Source organism: Pongo pygmaeus, chromosome 4 (assembly GCF_028885625.2).
Source record: "Pongo pygmaeus isolate AG05252 chromosome 4, NHGRI_mPonPyg2-v2.0_pri, whole genome shotgun sequence".
Lineage (NCBI taxonomy): Eukaryota > Metazoa > Chordata > Mammalia > Primates > Hominidae > Pongo > Pongo pygmaeus.
Window position 1 is genome coordinate 80,868,068 of NC_072377.2, and position 14,815 is coordinate 80,882,882.

The 14,815-nt window shown below is 40.3% G+C and overlaps 1 protein-coding gene across 9 annotated transcripts in view; it reads left to right on the forward strand.

Moving 5' to 3' along the window:
* The window catches only part of PDE8B (phosphodiesterase 8B), a 256,055-nt gene that overhangs the window by 35,156 nt on the left and 206,084 nt on the right, over window positions 1-14,815 (forward strand). The window lies entirely within an intron of this gene.

Consider the following 14,815-nt stretch of genomic DNA (forward strand, 5'->3'; position numbering starts at 1 on the left):
TGTTTAGATGGTTAAAGCAGTCGCTAAATATTTATTTCTTAAAGACAGAAGAAAAATAATTATTTAAATAGTGTCCTCCTGTATGCTCTCAAAGTGCTGTTAAATCCAGGAGGCTTTTCATTGTGTAAATCTGGGCACTGGGTCTTTTTTCCTTACAGCAAACAAGAGAACAATGGCATATCCCATTGTACAGAGAGAAAAAATACTCCTAATGTCAGATAGAATCACAGCCTTTACCTGGTCAATAGGTTACCAAGAACCATTCCATGGATTATTTGTCAAAGACACATTTGTATTTTTAATAGTTAAAAATTTGGTCTTCATTGGATGAAGGCAGCCCACAGTGGAGGAGTGAGGAGAAGGGTAACATGTTTTGGCTTCAATCTGGAAGTCCAAAAGTTTTTTAATGAACCTATTTTTTTTTTTAACAGCATCTGATTGTTTAACATGAAGATTGACTGATGTTTGCTTGTGGTTTCAGTGTTTCTCTGGCAGTAATCATAATCACCATTATAATAAAAACATCATTTATTGAGCACCTACTATGTGCCAGGAGTAAGCTTTCTCTCCTAACTATTGAATGTTAACAGTGTGATCTTAGCATAGTATATCTGAAGACTAGAGTCTAGGATTTATGACAGTACAAGCCTACCAGTTGCCCATTCGTTACGGAGGCATGTGCTGAACGCTATACTTTGCTTTTGTCAAGCTCTCTCTCTCTCCCCCTCCCTGTTCACACAAAGTTAGCTTTAGGAGCAATTTTCAGAGATGAAAATGTTAAATTTAGTGAAAATATTAAGTTGGGATATTATCAGTAAAGACCATCCTTTTGCCTGATGGTTGAAGACCTGAAGCAGTAGTTCAAAATTGTGACAGCTCATGAACTTTGTGATACTTTTTTTGGTTGCTCCAGAGAAATTGTGAATTTTTGTTTTCCAGAATATCAGTAATCTCAGTTTAGTACTTGGCAACTCTAGCTACTCTATGTTTGTTCAGTAGAAGAAAGAATACTGAATGAACCCATTCTGTACATTTTTAATACTTCCCTCAAGAGGCTGCTTAGAGACCAAATGAAGTAAAAACTGAAGGGACAATGAGTCCCAGTTATTAGCAGCTTGTATAAACTTGTATAAATCTCATTGCTGCTTGGCTTAAGTATTAAAAGGCTTGACCTGGGTAGGAGTTGAACTCATTTTGCTTTATCAAGAAGATTCCCAAATAAGAGCTTAATTCACTCTAACCCATTACTGCGAATGTTGGAAATGAAACCGCTGGTTCATTGACTTAACACTGCTTTGCATTGTGTGGATCTCAGAAAGTATATATTTGAAGTGAAATTTGAGACCAGAGTTATTTATGCAAATCTTACAGAATTATTATCACAGAACTGTCTTAATATATTTAATAGTATCCTTTTAGGCCTGTGACTCGGTGTCGTATTGTCTTTTCTCAGTCTTAAAGTTCACATGTTCTGTGCCCTTTTGTTGCTGAGATAATTTTATAAAAACTTTACATTCATTTTTTGTAGACTAAGCATTCTTTTTTTCCCTTAAGAGTTTGAGATAGTTGCTAGGCATGTGGTGGTGCCCCACCCCTTTCCAAAGCACACAGGTGGAAAAATAAAATCTTTACCATTTGGTCCTGTTTACAGTGGTGGAAGGTTGTAATAGTTTCCACCCCCTCCCCCCGACCATTTTACATCAATTATGAAGTGTATCCTCATTATCTACTTGGCCTCTGGTATTCCCCAGAGTGCAAAAATCTGTGCTTGATCTCTCTCTCTCTTTTCTAGCAATAATTCATCTCATTAAGCTTTTAGAATGATGAGGCATTATGATGTCAAACATGATGTCAACAGGAACCTTCCTGAATACCTAATTTGCAAAAAAAAAAGGATTATAAGCATTAATAATTCATATGCAGTACAATGATATCACATGGGTTTCCATTTCTGGTAAGAAGTTAGATTTGTCTCCCATTTGCTGTGAAAATGCAACTTCCTAGCAATTTCTTTCCTTTTTGCTTGCCTTTTCAAAAATAGTACTCCAACAGGAGAATCCTGCAGGATGTTCACTCTTGATATTGTGCCAGTTTTGTAATTCTTGTTCAGAAATCCTCAGAGGAGATTTTTGAACCTCTCTCTGGGAAGAACCAGGGATTCTTACAAGTTTTCTCATACCAGCTGTTCCTACTTGGGAGCATCTGGGAATAGACAGCCAGTTGTAGAAAAGAATCGTTATTGACAATATCGTCAACTTGCTATGACCTCTGTGTAGGTTAACTCTTTTGTGGATCAGACACAGGATGTTGTTAGTTTCCAGATGGCAGCATCACCAGCTCCCCGCTTTCCCTCCATTCATACGGAATGTGCTCATTTGTTCATTCAGTATTTGTGGCCAGACTGTGTTGTAGGTGCTAGCAATTCAGGAAATAGCCATGAAATTTGGTAAGCAAAGCCTAATGAGGAGGATAAATCTCCTGTAAAATGGTGTGCCTAAGCCAGTTATTAGTGACTGCTATGTTTTCTGTTCCATAGCATTCCAGAATTTGTGAGGATAATCCTGAGTTGACTATATATAAAAGGAAAATAAATAGATATTCCACTGACCTTATGGTAAATAATAATGAGATTTTATTTGGGGGAGGAGTAGAGCTATTTTGGGAAAGAGTCATTTTTGTTTTCTAAGTCAGTGTTTTGGAGTCAAACTTTACGCAAGAATCGCCTAGAGAGCTTGTTAAAATATAGATTGCTGGACTCCACTCCCAGAGATTCTGATTTAGTAGGTCTTGGGTGGGGCCTGAGAATTTGAATTTCTAACAAGCTTCCAGGAGATGCTAGTGTTGCTGATCTGGGGACCATATTTTGAGAACCACTGCTTTTTACTGAATTAAATTATCTGTCTGTTGACCAGGTGAATGAGGTGGGGCCACTTCTAGCAGAGTGCACAGTACCACACTGTCTTTATCTGGGGTACTGGCCATAGCACTGCTTTCATCTTAGTTCACTTCTGTATGGGAAACCTGCTATCCCTGTACAGGAAGTCAAACTCTGAGCCTCCGAGATTGGCTAAAAAGTCTGTAAGTGAGGAGCGTTGGATCACGTAACCAACTCTGGTTTCTTGAGGTTAAGTTTTCCCCAGGATCCTTTTGGGTTTGTACAGGTCCTAATGTCTTGCTTTGCCACCACAAGAGAAGTCTAAAGCAAGGCTGGATGTTACATGATACAGGCACATATTCTCTTCTCAGCTCTTGGAATTGTTGCTAGGCCTTTCACCATCATTTTTCATTTTAAAATGAAGTGTAAAGTTTAGTAAGCTCAAGTGAGTCCTGCAAGCTGATTTCATAAAATCTAAGTTTGCCTTCTGCCATTGTATATATGATTACAATTTAGTCCCTTCTTTTCCCAACACATTAATTAGAATGAATGAGTACATTTTCCTTATTTTCACGACTTTCTTCAGTAGTTCCATGAATTTTTAAGGACTATCAGGTAATTCTTCCTTTTGAAGGAAAGTAAGTCCTCAAGCCAGGATGTAACATAGTATAAGCTGCCAGCTGTTCAGAGATGATATAGTTTCTACTGAAATCCTGTTTTGGTGACCACCAGGTATGGCCTGGGTGCCAGCAGGACAGAATATGCTGGTGAGGGCAGGGCATATTCTGTGGCACTAAACTGGTCATGGGTAAAGGCCAGTAATCAAAACAGTAATCAAAATAGGAAGGAGGGAGTGAGCCCCGTGGAACCAGGTGGGAACACAGAGTCCAGAGTTTGGACAACCAGCAAAGTTGGAGCGGGGCAGGGAGCAGGTGGGAATGTTGGGGCCAGGCAGGCAAGGGAAATCTAGAAATTAGTGGTTCAGCAAAGGTGACAGCTGTTGAACGAGGTTGAGACTTCTGATTGGGGAATAAAAGCTGCTTACTTTCTGTTCTATTCAGGAGGCTGTGGTGACCAATCAGAGGGCTGTAGGTAACTTTGTGAACCCAGCACCAAATGACACAAGACCAACCAACCAGTCCTTCCTTGCATCCTGATCAGACAGAGTCTGGGCAGGAAACACACTGCACATCCAAAAGGGTTAACTCAGAATAATCAAATGAAGGGACTACTGCAAATGTTTTGGCAGGATGAAGGAAAGACAACAAATGATGCTGAAGCACCCTAGGCTAGAAAAAGAGGGAGCTGTTACTACCCCAGAAGAGTCAAGGGGAGGGGGTGTGTATTAGTCTGTTTCACGCTGCTGATAAAGACATACCAGAGACTGGGTAATTTAGAAAGAAAAAGAGATTTAATGGACTCACATTTCCACGTGGCTGGGGAGGCCTCACAATCATGGCCAAAGGCGAAAGGCATGTCTTACATGGTGGCAGACGAGAGAATGAGAACCAAGCAAAAGAGGTTCCCCTTATAAAACCATCAGATCTCGTGAGACTTATTCACTCTCATGAGAACAGTAAGGGGGGAACTGCCCCATGATTCAGTTACCTCTCACCAGGTCCCTCCCACAACACATGGGAATTATGGAAGCTACAATTCAAGATGAGATTTGGGGAGGGACACAGCCAAACCATATCAGGGTGGTTATGGGAAGCTGAGAAACCAGGGTAGTTATGGGAATCTGAGAAATCAAACCTGTAGGTCAGGGAAACCCTCAGAAGCTGTAGCCTTCAGGAGGAGTGGGCAGGGAGGGAGCCAAAGCAGTAAGTCCCTTCATGACATTGTCCTCCCTTTCATCAAGCTCCTGCTGGTTTCCACATCTGGAAACCAGAGGGAAAAGGAATCTGTTGATTGGGGTTTTCCAGGTACTCAGCAGGGTGGAGAGTGGATCTGGAGGGGCAAATGAAAAATATCCTGAGCATATCCCAAAGGCTCTTCGTAACAGGCAGTAAGAGATGTTCAGTGTCACTGGAGCTACCTCGGTATAGATAAACTCAAATTGTGATGGGCAGTTTGATGATTGTCTAAAATAATGGCATTTTAAAATGACCACTTAATTCACTGTTTACAGTTCCTGTTTGATGACTAATGATATTAAAATATGTCCAATTATCTTGGTTGGAGACCTCAAAGTTATTGCTGTAAACATATCCTTCTCTTCAGCTCATTCTGTCCCCTGACTGCTGATACACGTTTTTTATCACTTCTTCTGTCCCCTGCCTGCTGTCCTTCTCCCTATCCTGAATTCAAAGCCCAAGGGTGGAATGCGGGAGAAAGACCTGAGCCTCATAAGAGACTCAGGACCCTGTCTTATCAGTTTATTCCATTTTTTTTTCTCAGTTTTTACTTGCCCGCTTTCTATAACCTTCTCTCCACAGGCTCAAAAAGTTAAAAAAAATGGGTTTTGCTATGTGCTTATAAGGTTATATTTTCAATAAAGAATGTGTACATTTAGAACATATTTAAAAATATTAAAATGTGTCCAGGAATTTATTTTTAAAGATAGGAGTTACCTTTACCCTGCAGTGGAAATCTTGGTAGTTATGTTTTAGTAGAAAACACTATTTTTTTTTTTGAGATGAGGTCTCACTCTGTCACCAGGCTGGAGTGCAATGGTGTGATCTCAGCTCACTGCAACCTCCGCCTCCCAGGCTGAAGCTATCCTCCCGCCTCAGCCTCCCGAGTAGCTGGGACTACAGGTGGTGCCACCACCCTCGGCTAATTTTTTGGTATTTTCTGTAGAGATGGGGTCTCGCCACGTTACCCAGGCTGGTCTCAAACTCCTGAGCTCAAGCTATCCACCTGCCGTGGCCCCCAAAGTGCTGGGATTACAGGCGTGAACCACCATGCCTGGCCCAAAACACTACTTTTCAACAAGTTGTAGTATATATTAGTTTAGAATTAGTTGTTCATGGCTCCTTCCCCAGTCTCTTTTTTTCTCCCATCAGCAGATAATAGTCAGCTCTTATTTAGGATTTTTCTGCTTTACTCTTTACCATTGATTTCTTTCATCCCCTCCTTTCCACCTCCTTAGGGAGAATGCACAGAAAAGTAGTTCCTGAAGTAGAATTAGCCTAATCTGCTGAAAATTTGCTTTAAGAAGCTTGTGATTACTGTATTAAAAATCAAGGAACTATTTTGCTTTTGGATAATCCATCAATGAAAATAAGAATATTTCATGGTTGCCTCTTGTTTCCAAGGCAATTTAAGTTTTCGTGCACGGTTTGTACACTTTGCAACAAGGTAAACAGGATAGCTATAATAATATTAGTTGTTATTTAAGTTTTGCTATTTGCTGAGCACTTTATATACATTGTTTCACCAAATCTGCATGATTTTGCCTGATCTGCTATGAGCTACACATTATTATTTTTACTTTAGAAAAGAGGAAAATGGGGCTGCAAGAGGTGGGATAAATTTCCCAAGGCGAGGACTGAAGTTTGAAGGCAGGAGGGTCCGAGTGGTCTCTCACCCCATGAGCCCATCCCTTAAAAGTGTTGCACACTCAGGCCTGTGGCCACACAGCCTGAAGCCCTAAGTGTGGCTGGTCCTGGAACTGCAGTTATTTAGAGCGGAAGGATGATAAACAGGCAGAGGGAAGGGGAGCAGGGAGCCTCGTGAGTGAGATTTTTCCTTTCACATATCCACTCTCACCCCTTCTATTAACTTGAACTAGTGTTTTGAAGTTGGAGAAGAATTAAAAAATGCACACAAAATGTGACAAGCTCTGGCACAACATGTTGTCATTATTTTCACTGAACACAGTGCCTGACACTTTGTAAGTGCTGTACAAATAGTAGCTGCTCTTATTTTTATGGTTGCTATTATTACTCTTTGGGTAATTAAAATGAGATTTCGGTTATTTAGATTTAGATATTTTTGAAACAGGTAATTGTTTTTTATGGAAAATGTATCCCACACTTTCAAGTACATTGATTTGGCCAATAGATGACTAACTGGATTTATAGACAGATATGTTATCCCAAAGCCTTGCAAACTGCTGCCACAGACATGGGTTTTGTCTGCTTCACTTGGATTTCCAGAGATTTCATAGTAGAATCTTGCCAGTCCAAGGCCCAAGCTGGGGTTTGGGTTCCATGACTGTTGAGCCTGCACTCAGCAGAATTTAAAGGTCAAGGCCTTGGTGTTATCCTGAGGTGGTTCCCTGTGGAATTCTTTGATATAAACTTGTAGCCTGAAGCCTCAGTCTCTAATTGCTCTTAGAAGCATTTTGCATGAGCTCGGTTGGTTTTCATATTGCTGCATTTTGGGTGCTGTCAGACACAGTTTATTGTTGGGAAAATGATACACTGTACATCTAAAACCTATTTTCTCTCAAATAGGGAGATGTAATGATTAGCTCCAGGGACTCAGTTGCCTGTGTGAGTCATAAAACTGAGATAAGACCCTGAATTTTGGAAATTTTTATAGGAAGGTGCATGAGAGATTTTAAAGCAACCTATTACCCAGGGTACCATATGAAGAAAAAGGTGCCGTTCTGACGTCAGACCCACAAATAGCATTAAAGCTCCGGAACTGGAAGGTGATGACAAGAGTTCAGGATAGCCAGAGCTTTTGTCCACTCCAGGGTTCCTGCTGAGGGAGCTTCAGACGAGAGCAATGACCAAATGGAGAGACAAATACATTTATGATGGCCAGTGATGACCCAACAATCCACACCTCAGCCACTAGTGGTCCTGGGGCCTTGTGGGACATACTAATTTTCAGCTTAAAAAATGGATTGACAGTCTTGGCCGAGAAATGGGGTCTCTGCAAGGAAACAAAAGCCCACCAATAGTGTTTGGAGCTGAGCCTTAGTTGGAACTAGAAGTCTTTTTCCCCCACAATCGAGAGTGTGATGCTCAAAAGAAGGATGGCCAAATAAAGACTGAAAGGAGCAAGGATCAGCTTAGTCTGTGCCTGTGCAAGCATTGGGTGGTTACCACCTTTCATCCCAGATCCATCTGTCATGTGCAGCCTCAGACACACACATGCATGCACGCACACACACCTGCTCTGGGAAGTGTTGCTGGGACAGAACACCTAGGCGGGTAAATTTGCAGGAGACTTCCTGCTCTCCCGCTCCCACATCTATAATGCTGGGCCTGTGAAGCCAGTTTCAGGACCCCTCCTCACCCAGTATGCTCTTGCAGGTCCTCCTGTCCTTGTGGTTGCTGCCCTGCCCTTCTTCTCAGACACATGTGGAGCCCAGGGTGAGCTCTCTGACACCCAGGCTGTTCTCTGCAGTGATCTGGCCCATTAGGACTGTCAGGCCCTGGGACTGGCTGACTGACTGTGGAGCCTTCATCCCTTGGGAGGAACAGGTGAGGGCAAGGGAGTGTGATCCACTTAGCCTGATCTCCCTAAGGGTGGTGGTAGAGGGGAGTTTTGCAGACTTTGTTGAGATTTTCAAGAAGGGACAAGGAGGTGGGGCAAAAGGTTGGAATCTCTTATTATATCAAAGGTGAGAACTTTGAATCCTAAAACACAACCAGGAAATACTTTGGATGAACGTGAAAGGCAGTGTTCACTTTTATATGCAGACTATATGGCAAACATTAGTTTGTAAGGCACCTAGTTGTTATTGGGGAAAGACTTTCATATAGAAACATGTTATATGTGGCATTTAGGTTTCTAGGTTAGCACAAAAAAGTTTTAGCCCATTATGTAGCTGGAATATATTTACACTGTTGAAACAATATTGCTGTGAAAGAAACATAAAATTGAATTAGAACTCCCGTTTCTTTTGTATGGGTGTCCTTTGGGAGAAGCGGGTTTAATTAGAGGCTGATGAAGCAGATGAGGGAGAATTCGTGAAGTTCCTTTAGGGAGTAGTTATCTTTAGTGATCCATGTGTGCTGGGGAGCTGAGGGGCTCAGGTGGTGTTATTCCTTCCTCACATTGCTAGGGAGGAAGCGGAGGCACAGGCGGCTCAAGTGGCTTGACCAAGGTCACACAGCTAGGGACTCAGAGCTACATCTGCTCAACCGTCCTGTTTTCACTGTCCTATTTTATCTCCAGGTAAAAAGGGGTGTGTCTAGCTTCTTTGTGGCACTTATTTTCTGTTTCATCTACAGATAGCTCAGTTGGTATCTTTTAACTAGAACTGTTTTTAAAAATAAATCATAAAACCATTATATACCAAAAATATGACAACTTAATATCAATCACACTTTTCTAATTGTCTTACTACTTATTCTTTTACTGTTTGTTGGTATCTAAACAGTAACTCCACTCATTGCAGTAGGTTGCTATGCCTCTTAAGTCTCTTTTAATCTGTAGCTTCCCCTTCCAGTCTCTCTTTTCTATATACTTGCAGTTTGTTTGTTGAGGAACCTGGGTTGTTTGTCCTGTAGATTTTCCCCCAATCTAAAATTTACTTATTGCATTCCCATGATGCATCTAACATGTTTCCCTGCCTTCTGTGTTTGCTAGAAACTGTAGTTTGATTTAGAGGTTTGATTGGATTATACTAAGTTTTGCAGGGTGGAGGTTGTCTCTTCTGTGATGCTAACAGAAAATCGGAGTATGCTAAGTTTTGTAGGATGTTTGGTTGTCTCTTTTCTGTGATGCTAACTCTTATTAATGATCATTACTTATATCCATTAGTCATTAGAGGTTGTAAAATGGTGATATGCTATAATTTTGTCTTCATGTGTTCATTGGAATGCCTCAAGAAACTTTTTTCATGAATTGACTCCCTAGCATTCTCCTAAGGTGGCAGGAGTTCTTTGCCTGTTAATTTGCTTAGTATCATTATGAATCGTTATAGGTTTACGTGCATTTGATGTGTTGATGCATTGCAGTTATTAAACCTATTTGTGCTTAGACTGCCTAGTTTTGACTGAAGGGAGCTTGTTCAAGTTGGTGAGGCACTTTTCTTGAAGAAACAGTTCTAGCTAAGTTGAGTGTGTCCTTATTCGAAACTCATTGTTTGTAGATGAGGACTCCACTGACCACCCTGGGGGTGGAGGCACATCCTGGTGTCCACCTAGCCCTCTCCAGTCATGCCAAGGCCCCAAACATCATGGAGCTTTTGAAGGGAGGCATTTCACAAGGCCCCCTTGCAGCTCCTTTGCTATAATTTTTGTGGCTACAAAAGGGTAACCTGGTGTGAAGGAAAGGTGCTCACTGACTCCAGCTTGAGTTCCAGCTCTGCCCTGTACAAACTTTGTGACTTCGGAGAAGCTGCATGATTTCTCCTTGCACGGTAGGGATAATGCATCTCTAAAAGGATTGGTATAACCTAGAGGTACAGTCCGTGTAAACCCGCTAGGTTCTCAAGTACGTGTGTGTGTATTTTCTGCCTTATACTAAGGCACTACTCTAGGTTTGGAGTGATAAAAAAAATGAATATGATGGCTGGGTGTGGTGGCTCATGCCTGTAATCCCAGCACTTTGGGAGGCCGAGGCAGGTGGATCATGAGGTCAGGAGTTCGAGACCAGCCTGACCAACGTGGTGAAACCCCATCTCTCCTAAAAATACAAAAATTAGCCGGACGTGGTGGCTTGCACCTGTAATCCCAGTTACTCAGGAGGCTGAGGCAGGAAGATTGCTTGAACCTGGGAGGCAGCCTGGGTGACAGAGTGGAGACTCCATCTCAAAAACCAGAATATGACATAGTTCCACGTTTCAGGAGCTTCCATTGTTTGTGCCCTATATTGTCGTCTTCTGTGGGAAGGCAATGTGTTGACTGAGTGCCGGCTGGCTGGCAGGAGTTACGGATTGGGAATTGGGTTCTTCCAGGTGAGACACTCCTACTGGGAGAGCATGAAGAACTGTGAGCCTGAGGGGTAAGTCAGCTGAAGACTGTAAGGAAAAGCCAAGGAGCAGACAACTGTACGGCCACAGGCAGGGGCCAGAGGCAGAATTAAGGTCAGGCTTTCTAAGCCTGGAGCTCAAAGCTGCCAGACATAAATAGGATCTAAGAGAACTGATTAAGAAGGACTCTAAAGTCTGGTGGAGTTGATGGCTGAGAATACCCTTGGGTGTTATGGTTCAGAGACTGCCAGATAAGGCTTGCTTTGGGTTGAAGCTCTAAAGCAGCATTACCCAATAGAAATAAAATGTGACCCAGATGTAACCTGCACATATAATTTTAAAATTTTTTATGAATCACATTTTTAAAAGTCAAAATAAGCAGGTAAATTAATTTTAGTACATGTTCACTTAACCAATATGTTAAAAATATTATTTTGACATGTACTCAATATAAAATTTGTTAATGAGATAGTTTACATTCTTTCTTTTTTTTTGGAACTAAGTTCTTAAAGTCTGGAATGTATTTTACGATTACACTACATCTCAGTAGGGACTACCCACATCTCAAGTGCATAATGACCACACAAGTAGCTACCATGATGGAAAAAGGGAGGAAGAAAGTGAATTTACATCAAGGTTCTAAGTCAAGCAATTACAATTTGACATTGTAACTTGACAAGTGTAGCACAGTAGTGGTGTTGGTTTTTTGTCTCTTAGTTTGTAGCTCCATTTTTGCTTCCCCATTTTCTCCTTTGTATTATATGAGGCTAGAAGTCTGCAAGCTGCATCTTCCACATTACTTTTCCAGATGGTTTCCTCTTAGATTCCACAGGTAGGAGATACTGGCAGGAAATTGGAATGTGAGAGAAAGGAACAGGCGATAGCAGTGGCCCCTGCTAAGTGGCAGTGGTGCTGCCTGAGTGGTGATGATGCCAGCCCCCTCCGCTGATCAGCACGAGTGTGGGCTGGCGGGTGTCAGCCAAGGGTGTTAACAATTTATTGTCTCTGGATGTTACTGCTTTATCTTTTTAGTTTCTCCAGCTCTACCTCCATCCTCCCTTTGTTCATCCATACCTTCTAACACCTTTGTAAACAGTTCATTACAGTGGTATCTTTTCTTAATATATATAAAATGGTTTTTGCTTTTCTCACTGGACACTTGGGATCTGATGTCAGAGAACTATGCTGTACTGTGGTCTTACATGTACCATCTACTTGGTTCTATGGCTTAGCTTCTTTAATTTTCAATTTCTTCTGTCTAAGGATAGAAAAATAAGGATAGTGAAAGTTCTGACCTCATAGAGTTGCTGCAAGGATGATATAATCAATATATGTGCCATTGCTAGCTTTGAATGTAACACCCAGTAAGTATTGCTTATTATTGATAATAATATACAAGCCAATTTTTGAAGGCTCGTAATTGAACATTTTTTATTATGGAAAAGTTCAAATGTATACAAAGGTAGAGAAAATAGGATAGTGAAACCTCACGTGTACATCCCCCAGTTTCAACAGTAACAAATTAAGACTATTCTTTTATTTATACCTCCTACTTTCCCCCATACTTTGGGATTCTTTTAAAGCAAATCTAAAACATCCTCTTATTTCAGCTGTAACTATTTCAGTATGTAACTCTGAAAGATAAGGACTGTTTAGAAAACACAACCACAATACTATTAGCAGATGGCTACATTAAAATAATTTGTTAATATTATCAAATACAAGACAGTGTTGAAGTTTCCCTATCTCATAAACATTTTCATTTAAAGATTTTTTAAATCATCTTTCAAATAAGATCCACCTATTGCAATCAATTGATATGTTTCTTAAGAATCTTTTAATCTGTGAGTTCCCCTTCCTCTCTTTCTTTTTCTCTTACAATTTGTTTGTTGAAGAAACTGGGTCATTTGTCCAGCAGAGTTTCCCACAGTCTGGACTTTGCTGATTACATTCCTGTGGTATCATTAACCACATTCTTCTGGCCTTGTATTCCCTGTATGTTGGTAGTTAGATCTAGAGGCTTGATAGGATTCAGGTTTATTTACTTGTTTCTTTTTGGGTTACTTTATAGGTAGTTTCTTTTTGTTACTTTATAGGTAGTGTCATGGACCTCCATCAGGAGGCACATGATATCTGGTTGTGTCTCTTGGTGACGTTAGCAGCCACTGATGATTGTTGCCTAGATCAATTAATTCCTTAGGGGTTGCAAAAGCTTACCATTCTTTCTACAGTGCTTCTGGAATGCATCTATAAAGATAAACTTCCCTCCATCCAATAGTTGGTTATCCTGAGGTACAGTTCATATGAGAATGGCAGGGCAAATGCTTGATTCTACTCTTCTATTTGCCAGTTTTCAAAATAATGAGTTGATTTCCTAGCATCCTCCAAAAGTAACCAGTGATGATTTTTGAATTCCTATAAAATTATCAGTTTATAAATGTTAGATGTGTCATAGTCCATTGCAGTTATTGTCCTTACTGATGCTCAATTGTCCTGACTTTGTCTACTCGGAGTAACCACGTTGGCGCCTGTGTCCTTTTCATAGTCTGCTAGTAACGTTTGACAGATTTCCTGCCTTTTTGGACTGACAAGATGTCCCAGGTTTGTTGCATCCATTCCCTGTCTCTGATCTAGAATTAGTCTTTTCTCCCAGGAACCTAATTATTTTTATTGGAAAATGGTATTTAGAGTTATGATCTGGGGTGTTCATTGCTAATGGACTGGTCATTGCTTCTGGACTTTTTAAGTGGACATAGCCAGGAAATAGATACTTTTGAAAGATAAAAATGTACCATGAGTGTATACTTATTCATCCAGTTTAAATTTAGGATTACAAGCCTTTTCTTCAACCTCATCAGTCTTACGTTTCTATTTCCTCTTTCCCATGACATAAATCCTGGTTCTTAACATCATCATGATAATTCCTCATTTGTTAGATCCCACACGCACGTGCACACACACACACACACACACCACGCACACATCTCAGAATACCAGTGATCAACACGACTTCATAATCAATACGAACACTGAAAACAGTTTAATTTTTTTCCAGTGATTTTTGATATTAGGGTCTATCCCACTAGGGGTGAGCAGGCAAATTACTGTGTTTATAATTGTTTGAATCAGTTCCTTTTTATGTGGCTATTCTACTAACAATGGACCAGTTAGTGATTAGCACAATACAGTTAGGATTATTTATTTCATTTTACTTTTGATTTGGTCTTCTTTAATGTTTAATTTAGTGTTATAAGAATGTAAATTATTTATATACTTCAACGTAAAATACGGTGTATTCAGAGACATTTAGATTTTATCTCTGTCTCTTACATTCTATGCCCTCTGCCTTATTGGTAATTATATTTTAAAATGTTATGCATTTCATACCATTGTTTAAAATACACATTAACATATGTTCTGCAGAACTCACTTTTCTGCATTTTCCTTTTTTCACTTAACAAATATCCTGGAGATCATTCCATCATAGTTCATAAAGATATTCCTCATTCCTACTCATAGCTGCATAGTATACCATCATGTGGCTGTACTTTGTTTTATTCAGCCAGTCCCCTATTGATGTTTTCTGGGGGGATTATGTCCAGTAATTTTTGCTATTGTAATGGTGATACAGGGAATGGCCCTATGCCTATATATTTTCATATCATACAGTCTAATTTTTTAGTACAATAGTGACATAATGCTTTCCAGAAAGAATATATTTATCTATCCGGAGCATTAACTTCTGCCTATCATACAAAGACTTTCCTTGGACTCTTTAGTTGTTTAGTAATTGTAAAATAGTAATATAGTTTTAGGTGAAGCTCAAGCTTAAGATCTCTAGATCTTAATCTCAGAGGATTTTCTTTGAGTAAAATGTACTTTTTTCTGCTTTTAACCCAGCTATAGTTTCATTTTCATGGAGGTGTGAGATCTCTGAGACAAATTTTTTAGAGGGGGTTTGTCTTGCATCTGTTGGACATTGTAATTCTCCTCCCTTATTATGGCAGCAAAGTGATTTGAGAAGAATAGTGGCTGTCTTTTCATCTTCACTTCTGCCTTTCCACTTACATTAAAGTTCTATGCGTTTACACTGGCATTAACCTGGTCAGCACCCACAG